The sequence below is a fragment of the Actinia tenebrosa genome, unplaced genomic scaffold, assembly GCF_029948245.1.
Source record: "Actinia tenebrosa isolate PJP-AT-01 unplaced genomic scaffold, QUT_ActTen_1.0 PGA_scaffold9__36_contigs__length_13948895, whole genome shotgun sequence".
NCBI lineage: Eukaryota > Metazoa > Cnidaria > Anthozoa > Actiniaria > Actiniidae > Actinia > Actinia tenebrosa.
Window position 1 is genome coordinate 1,392,971 of NW_028292586.1, and position 9,185 is coordinate 1,402,155.

General features: G+C 36.3%; 1 long non-coding RNA gene across 1 annotated transcript; it reads right to left on the bottom strand.

Moving 5' to 3' along the window:
- Positions 1-4,619: 4,619 nt before the first annotated feature.
- On the bottom strand, positions 4,620-7,861 carry LOC148904464 (uncharacterized). The gene is made up of 3 exons (XR_016118827.1): positions 7,723-7,861; positions 6,436-6,493; positions 4,620-4,732 (listed from the first exon to the last, which is right to left on the bottom strand). It is a non-coding gene; the product is annotated as an uncharacterized LOC148904464 (long non-coding RNA).
- Between the last annotated feature and the right edge of the window lie 1,324 nt (positions 7,862-9,185).

Consider the following 9,185-nt stretch of genomic DNA (forward strand, 5'->3'; position numbering starts at 1 on the left):
AGTAAATGTATGTAAATTGGGCTGTGAAGGGGCTGTTTTTAAGCACTCTACGCCCGTCATATAGTTTTTTATCAAAACGCACCATTCACTCTTAACCCAATCCTGTTATTCTTTACTCTTCCAGTTAGATTTCTAGCGAAGCAATCGCACACTAAACTGAGGCTAATGAGGGTGGATTTCTAACCGCCAAACTGATCTTGGACGAAGCGACGAGAAACAAGTTTACGACGAAGTTTCCGAAACATTCTTGATAATAGACATTTATGCCTGAAGTTAAATCGATAATTAAAGCTAAAAAATATATCAGTATTTAAAAAAATAGGTGTGTAACCACAAATAGACTAAACTGAGTTTGTTTGGTGCTTATTCTTTAAAAAGGAAACTCTTACGTATGGTCATTTGAAAAAAGGATACCGTTAAATACGGTCATTTGAAAAAAAGGATACTCTTAAATATGGTCAGGGATACTCTTAAATACGGTCAAATTCGTCCTTTAAAATTCTCTTATGTCGATATAATTTTTAAGATAAGCATCAATTCAGAGTCTACTTATAATCATTTTTGTCAAACAAGTGGTTGGAATTGAGAATAAGGAAACTATATGGTTTCAAAGTAAAGGCTTAGATACATGCGGATGAAGTATACATCCCGGGCGGATAGCGGTACACATAAAATACAGTAAATGTATGTAAATTGGGCTGTGAGGGGGCTGTGAAAAGCACTCTACGCCCGTCATATAGTTTTTTTTCAAAACACGCCATTCACTCTTAACCCAATCCTGTTATTCTTTGTCCTTCCATTGGTTTTATAGCGAAGCAATCGCACACTAAACGGAGGCTAATGAGTGTGAATTTCTATAACAGCCAAACTCATCTTGGACGAAGCCACGAGAAACAAGTTTACGACGAAGTTAGCCGAGACATTCTCCATAATAGACATTTATGCCTGAAGTTAAATCGATAATTAAAGCTAAAAAATATAACAGTATTTAAAAAGATAAGTGTGTAACCACAAAAAGACTAAACTGAGTTTGTTTGGTGCTTATTCTTGAAAAAGGAAATTCTTACGTATGGTCATTTGAAAAAAGGATACCGTTAAATACGGTCATTTGAAAAAAGGATACTCTTAAATATGGTCAAGGATACTCTTAAATACGGTCAATTTCGTCCTTTAAAATTCACTTGTGTCGATGTAATTTTTAAGATAAGCCGATCAATTCAGAGTCTACTTATAATCATTTTTTGTCAAACAAGTGGTTGGAATTGAGAATATGGAAACTATATGGTTTCAAAGTGAAGGCTTAGATACATACGGATGAAGACTACATCACGGGCGGATAGCGGTACACGTAAATTACAGTAAATGTATGTAAATTGGGCTGTGAGGGGGCTGTGAAAAGCACTCTACGCCCGTCATATAGTTTTTCCTCAAAACACACCTATCACTCTTAACCCAATCCTGTTATTCTTTACCCTTGCAGTTGGTTTTATAACGAAGCAATCGCACCCTAAACTGAGGCTAATGAGCGTGGATTTTTAACCGCCAAACTGATCTTGGGCGAAGCGACGAGAAACAAGTTTACGACGAAGTTTCCGAAACATTCTCGATAATAGACATTATGTCTGAAGCTAAAAAATATATCTGTATTTTAAAAAATAGGTGTGTAACCACAAAAAGACTAAACTGAGTTTGTTTGGTGCTTATATTCTTGAAAAAGGAAACTCTTACGTATGGTCATTTGAAAAAAGGATACCGTTAAATACGGTCATTTGAAAAAGAGGATACTCTTAAATATGGTCAAGGATACTCTTGAATGCGGTCATATTTGTCCTTTAAAATTTTCATGGATACTCTTAAATACGGTCAATTGAAAAAAGGATACCCTTGAATATGGTCAAGGATACTTTTAAATACGGTCATTTGAAAAGAAGGATACCCGTATCTAAAAGTCCTTTTGATGGATGTGAACTCCAAGGTAGCAAAATAATCAACATATGCTTTGATTTGGGAAGGGATTAAAAGCCCACTCCAATGGCGCAAAGTCAGATTCTGCTTTCTAATAGTAAATGAGAACAATTAGTTAAAGTAAAGGGGTTGATCTCCCTCTGATATCTTGGTTCAACGAAGGTCAACTCGCCTACGGCCTTACTCGCCTATGCCAACTTGCAAACATATAAAATCACATATAAAATAAATATAAGTGGTATTTCGGTTACATTTTTTTGTTTTTCTTGACCAGCTGTCGGTCGTTGAGCCAATGCAGGGTGAAATGTGTAAAAGAATATAATGACCAGCAGCCGTCAAAAGAAACACTAAATTCAAGGCTTTGTTATATCTATTTACTAGAGTAATCGTGTAAAACGCTATTAGGCTTGTGGCTGTGGAAACCCAGCACGAACTGTGCAAATTGAAAGAATACGTACTGCTGTTGGATTAGCGTGTAGGTTTAAAAATCTATCTTTACTTTACTTAAATGGTTTTACACAGTAAAAAGAAAAAGAAGTCATGTGAAGATTGGATAAACTGTTAGAAATAAAAATGTTCCGTAAAATTCAATGCGGGTAAAAAAAGGGAAAAAAAATTCTTTCAAAAGGTGGTATTTGGACTTGAGTACACAAAAAATATTAAAAAGAAAATCGATTCCAAGGTGCCATACCCCTGAGACATCCGCAGAGCTGAGGCGGCGTATGGACTTCGGACCTGACGGCAATTAAATCCTTCTGCCCTTGGGTGCACGAATTACGCAAGAAAATGTTCTAGCCGAAGCATCAGGGGAGAGACCAGTCGGCCCCCAGACCATATCGGCTAATCCCTTGCATCTCTGCCACGCACGGAATCGGTTGAAAAAAATGATCTTAAAAAGTCTAGTCTATCTGGTGCATTGTTTTCACGGCCTATTGTTATGCTGATTCTGTAGATTCGTGTGGCTCAGTGGTAAAAACGTGGGCATCACCTCGCAGACACCGAGTCAAGCCCGGTAGAGGGGGGTTAGTATTTAGATGGGTGACCAAAACATGAAACCTACTCAATCAAGCTTTTGATCGTAAATTTTCTTTTTTTATGATGTAAACTAACCTATCAATCCTATGAAAATGGCTTGAATTTTCTCTGGAAAATAATTCTTTAAATACACTACAATGTTTTCAGACAATTTAACAAACTTTGAAAAATTGAAGGGCATGATGTTCCTAATAAACTAATAAACACTCTTTCGAGAGTCTGATTTAGGCAATTCACTGGAAATAGCAGCGTCTCTAAATGAGGACATTTGTGGAAAACGGGTTGGGTTCCCTGGTATTCTTTTAATTTTTTCCATTCTAGAAGTGGTAGACATTGAACAATTGGATTCCAAATGGGTTGTAAAGTGAATGCAAGATACAATACAGGGGAAGACTACATCCCGGGCGGAGAAGGACCTCATAAAATACAGTAAATGTATGTAATTTGGGCTGTGAAGGGGCCGTGAGCTGCACTCTACGCCCGGGATGTAGCCTTTTCCTCGAAACACGCCATTGTAACTTATATTTAAGATCAATTGGAAAAATATATTTTGAAAAGTGGTCAAGGATATCCATTAAATAAGATCATTTGAGAAAAGAAAACATTTAAATACTGTAAAGCATACTCTTAAATACGGTGCTTCCAAAAGAGGATACCCTTAAATAAGGTAAAGGATACCCTTAAATACGTTCATAAAATATCTTCTTTTCTGTTAGATATTACATCGACAGAAGGCGTACTTCTGAAGCGTGTGAAGGAGTGTGGAATACACGGATTATCACAACACTCAAAAGGACCTCCGCAATGTAAAACTATTTTCTCTTAGATATTACATTGGCCGAATGTGTACTTCTGAAGCGTGTGAAGGAGTGTGGAATACCAGGAATATCACAACACTCAAAAGGACATCACAACAAAATTATTTTCTCTTAGATATTACATGGACAAAAGGCGTACTTCTGAAGCGTGTGAAGGAGTGTGGAATACCAGGAATATCACAACACTCAAAAGGACATCACAGTAAATTTATTTTCTCTTAGATATTACATCGACAGAAGGCGTACTTCTGAAGCGTGTGAAGGAGTGTGGGATACCCGCAATATCACAACATTCAAAAGGACATCGCAGTAAAATTACTTTCTCTTAGATATTACATCGAAAGAAGGCGTACTTCTGAAGCGTGTGAAGGAGTGTGGAATACCCACAATATCACAACATTCAAAAGGACATCACAGTAAAATTATTTTCTCTTAGATATTACATCGAAACAAGGCGTACTTCTGAAGCGTGTGAAGGAGTGTGGAATACCCAGAATATATCACAACACTCAAAAGGACATCACAGTAAAATTATTTTCTCTTAGATATTACATCGAAACAAGGCGTACTTCTGAAGCGTGTGAAGGAATGCGGAATACACGGAGTTTTACAAAGATCACAATAATCAAAAGGACACCTTATTTGGTAAGATTATTTTCCCTTAGATATTACATCGCAAAAGGTTTCCTTCTGTAGCATGTGAAGATGTGCGGGTGGAGTAGCGAGTTTTACGAAGATCACAACACTTAAAAGGGCACTAAATTAAGCTTATTTTAGAAATTATAATAAAGACTTTTTTACCTTGTATTGCGTGCGGTATCTGTTATAACTCTACGACCCCTCTCTTTCGGTTTTACCATATGATCTTGCATGGTCACAGGGGAGGATTTTCGATCGTCTTTTTTGATTTCTTGCTTTATAAAAAAGAAAGGAAATGGAAAAATAAGTTACATAAAGGTACAGATTATCACTGTTCCTTTGCCCGTTTCCTTTTCATTAAATCTACATTATCTTTTAATTTTGAAATATAACAGCGTGAAAGCAATTCTTCAAGTTATCTTCAACTTTCTACATTGATTTTAAAGTGAAATACCAAAGAATTTTGTTACTCGATCCCACACTCCACCTAGAAAAAGTCCGATCCAAAGATTTAATCCAGATTGGGATTTTCCACAATTTTGGATTTTAGGGTTAAAGCTATCAAATTCTAAAAGAACAAGTTAAATACGTATCAATGGTGTTATTTATTTTGCTTTTGTCGTTAAAAAATACTGGTTTTACAAGCATCAAAAGATTCACCCCGGAAACGTCTTGTATACACATTACTCACACCTCCCCCCCACCCCAAGGCAGGTGTTCCTCACGGTTATTGAATTTTTGGCGGCAAAATACTAGCACTAACTATGCAGATAGAAAAAACCAGACCAAACATGCTAAAGTCCATTGCCATGTCCGTTTATCCGCTCTGTGATATTGATCGGCATTGTATAAAATAATAAAATTCTCAGAGGAATGTCGGAACACTATTTCTATAAATGGTATGGATAGTAGGAATATTTATTGACACACCTCTCTTTACGGCGTTGTCGTCGAATCTCACAATTATACAGAAAGTACTCTTCATTATTTTTTCATGATAGAAGTGGGAGACATTGAATAATTATTTAGCTTTCAAATGGGTCTCAAAGTGAAGCATTCAAGAAACAGAATAATAATATATCCCGGGCGGAGAAGGACACCATAAAATACAGTAAATGTATGTAATTTGGGCTGTGAGGCGGCCCTGAGATGCACTCTACGCCCGCGATGTAGTCTTTTCCTCATAACACTTCATTCAACCACAAGCTAAGCCTGTCATTCTTTATATTACCAACTGCATGCATCATAAATCAATCCTAGACGAAACGGAGGCGAATGATGATGGATTTTTAACTACTACAGTCATGATGGAAGAAGTGACTTAACAACGAGTTTGACTAAGACGTTTGGAGACATTTAATGATGATAATAGACATTTATGCCCAAAGATTAGTCGATTTCTAAATCTCAACGTGTGTAGCCTCAAAAAAAGATAAAAAGTTTGTTTGGAGCTTATCCTTGATTGAATTGTAAACTTTTCGATGATGAAGTTCTCGACTTTCACATCCCCATAATGCCTTGCGTTTTTGGGGGGGTAACCAATCAAAAAACTGTGACCCAAATTGAAAGGTTTCTTAATTGAATTTATAATATACCTGCTTTTATCTGTACAATACTGATTATCAGTTTATTCCAAGTTATTTTTGCGTGTACAGATCATCAAGAGTTTTGGTCTTACAGAAAATGTATTGACTTACGAAAAAATGTTTAAAATTTACCTTAAACGTCTTCAAGCTTCTATCTTTTTCTGTTTTTTACTTCTTCATTTTATCTTTGGATACCAAACAAGGTATTTTCAACATTGTCTGATCAGCCTTCAGCAAAACTGATAAGTGGGTTTTTACCAACTGGTTACCCCTCAAAGACGCAAAGGATTATGGGGATGTGAAAGTAGAGAATAGGATGTCTAAATGGCCGGCTACCGGTCATTTAGTGTTTCATATAGCAATGTCTAATGAATTAACACAATATACAGTACCTTGATTTGGGAAAGTACAAAGTAGCCAGTCCAAAGGTGTACAGTCACAATCTGGTTTCTAAGTTGGAACGGAACAAAGTAGAAAGTATTCTTTTCTGATTTCTTGCTTTATTAGAATGAAATGAAATGGCAGGCTACTTTACCCCATCCCGAAGTTCATTGCTCGAATCAGGAAGATCCCAATACGCATCCCCTCCGAAATGAGTCCGGAGAAAAAGTTAAAGACTTATTTATTGAGCTGGGGGTATAAAAATAAAGAATACTACCTCAATTTTGATTTTTGCTATTTTTTCTCCACGTTGGAAGATATTAAACCCAAGCTGTATTGAAACATCGGGTGTTAGGTTTTTGTTCTATACTTGCTTTATTTTTCGTTATTGGTTAGAAAACTAAATATTATAACCTAAATATTATGCTATGTTTTCTAACAGTAGTATCGTATCCGAGGGGTCAATATATTGGCGTGTCATGTTAATCGCTAAAACGATTATGGCGGTATCAATTAATACTATTTAATAGGTCAATTTGAGGCGGGATAGAACGACCACAGTAAATCCGTGAAACTTTAGTAATACTAAATAGCACGATTTCACGCAAATTCCATTGTTTTCTATTGTTTAATTAGCACTATTTTGTACTATTAAGTAATTAGTGTGTTTCACGGATTAAAATCCCGTCATGCGAGAGCAAAAATTAAAGACTGGCTTAAATATATAATGTATAAACAAGAAGTATTGAGATATAACAGAGTATGGATATGTATCGTGTCTGTGCACCGATACGTTTGAATCAATATTTAGAAAAAGGTCATAAAATGCATGATAGCCTGTCAATTTAACTCAATAAACCCACACACGTAAGCGATAACAAGGTTAAATACACTCATGATAAAGCCGTTTCGTCTCAACAATGAGTTGAAAAGGGTGATACAATACGTAACCCTGATCTCTAGAACAAACAATCCTTGCAGCTCGCACTCGGCGTAATTTTCATTATTTACGAGACACGCTTATAAATCTAAAACAGTTGAATTCATATGAATACAGCGATTGATTAAGCACACGCCAGTACCATATATATAACGTTATAATTTATAATGAGAAACAAGACACTCTTGGAGAAGCCTTAAAGCGCTTCACCTCCCTTTAATAATGAGTAGCTGAAACACTCAGTGGCTTCCTTGCTGCGTTCCTTCCGCCATACTTTGCAAACTTACCCAGTAATTAGCAAGTTTAGATGCTTTTCAAATTCCTTAGATTCGACTAATCTTTTTTTATAAGTACTTACGTTAATTGGAAGATTCAAAAAGCCCTTCAGTTATGGTTTTGAGAAGAGTTCTGCGTTCACTAAAATTTATACAGTCGACTCTCCCATAAGCAACCACCTCGGGGCCAGGAGAAAATGGTCGCTTACGGGAGATGGTCCCTTACAAGAGAGTTAGCACAGGAAGCCCAGACAATGAGAATCCAAACACAAGAGGCCTACTGCCATTTATAATTTGTAACTCATGTGTTAAAACTACTGTATTAACGATTAAACTGTGTTTTAGTCAAAACTTTGAATGTGCTATATGTTTACAGTACTAAAATTGTCAATATTTTGTCGGGTTTTTAACACCCGATGACTCTATGTTCTTAATTTTTTTATTGTTAAAGGATCTGTCACCATTACTGGTTCTTGGGTGGTCGCTTACGGGAGAGGAAAAACAATGAAAAATTCCAAAATTTTAACCCCAAAGTTGTTCGCGGTCGCTTACGGGAGATGGTCGCTTACGAGAGTGGTCGTTCAAAGAGAGTAGACTGTATAACAAAATGACGCTCTGAAATTTGAAGGGGCTTTCCCTCGTCCCGAGTAGCTTTTTTCCCATTCGGATCCCTCCCGAATTTCCGAGTCTGGAAAAATGTTAATGGCTGATAGTTCATTAGAGCTGGGACAAACAAATACCTTGGGGGTGGGGGGTTAGGGATAGTAAGTTGTAAGGCCTTTAGAGAGGAAGATCCATGAATTATAAAATGTTGCGGTTGGGGGGGGAGATGGGAGGGTGACGAACTGGAGAAGGGGATCAGCTATACATACATTGACAGCCTCAAGGGGGGATTATACAACTATAACAAAATAGCGACCATATTAGTAAAGGAGAGGGGGAGGGGGGGGGGATCATAAAGGCAGAGAGTGCCTCTTGGGAAGTGAACAGTTAAAGTGTATATCAAGGAAATTTTTTTTCTTTCAAAATCACTTATATAGTGTGGTAGTATGGTTGCAGTATTTTTGTATGTAACATTTTCTTTTAGGAGATATAAACATCTGAAATATCAATATGCAAATGAGATGGCGTTAATTCAAGGATAATTTATTATACAAAAATGCTGTTGTGGAAAGTACTGTGTGTTTTTTTTTTTGCATTTGCAAATCATCCTTATAACTGAAATATATGGCTTTGTACACTTTTAGGTTATTTCACTTCATAACACTCGTTGTAAATTACACTGCAAAATGTAACCCATTCTTGAATTTACGTCATCTCATTTGCATATCGATATTTCAAATGTTTGTATCTCTGAAAAGAGAGGTCCACATACAAAAATACTGCAACCACACTACTACACTGTTAAAATATAAGTGATTTTGAAAATAATTTTTTTCCTTGATATACACTTTAATCTTATGATGTCCGCCCAGAAATCCTTCATATAATTTATATTATTTTGAAATTTAATTTGAAGTCAAAAAAAGATTGCAGTCATTATAAC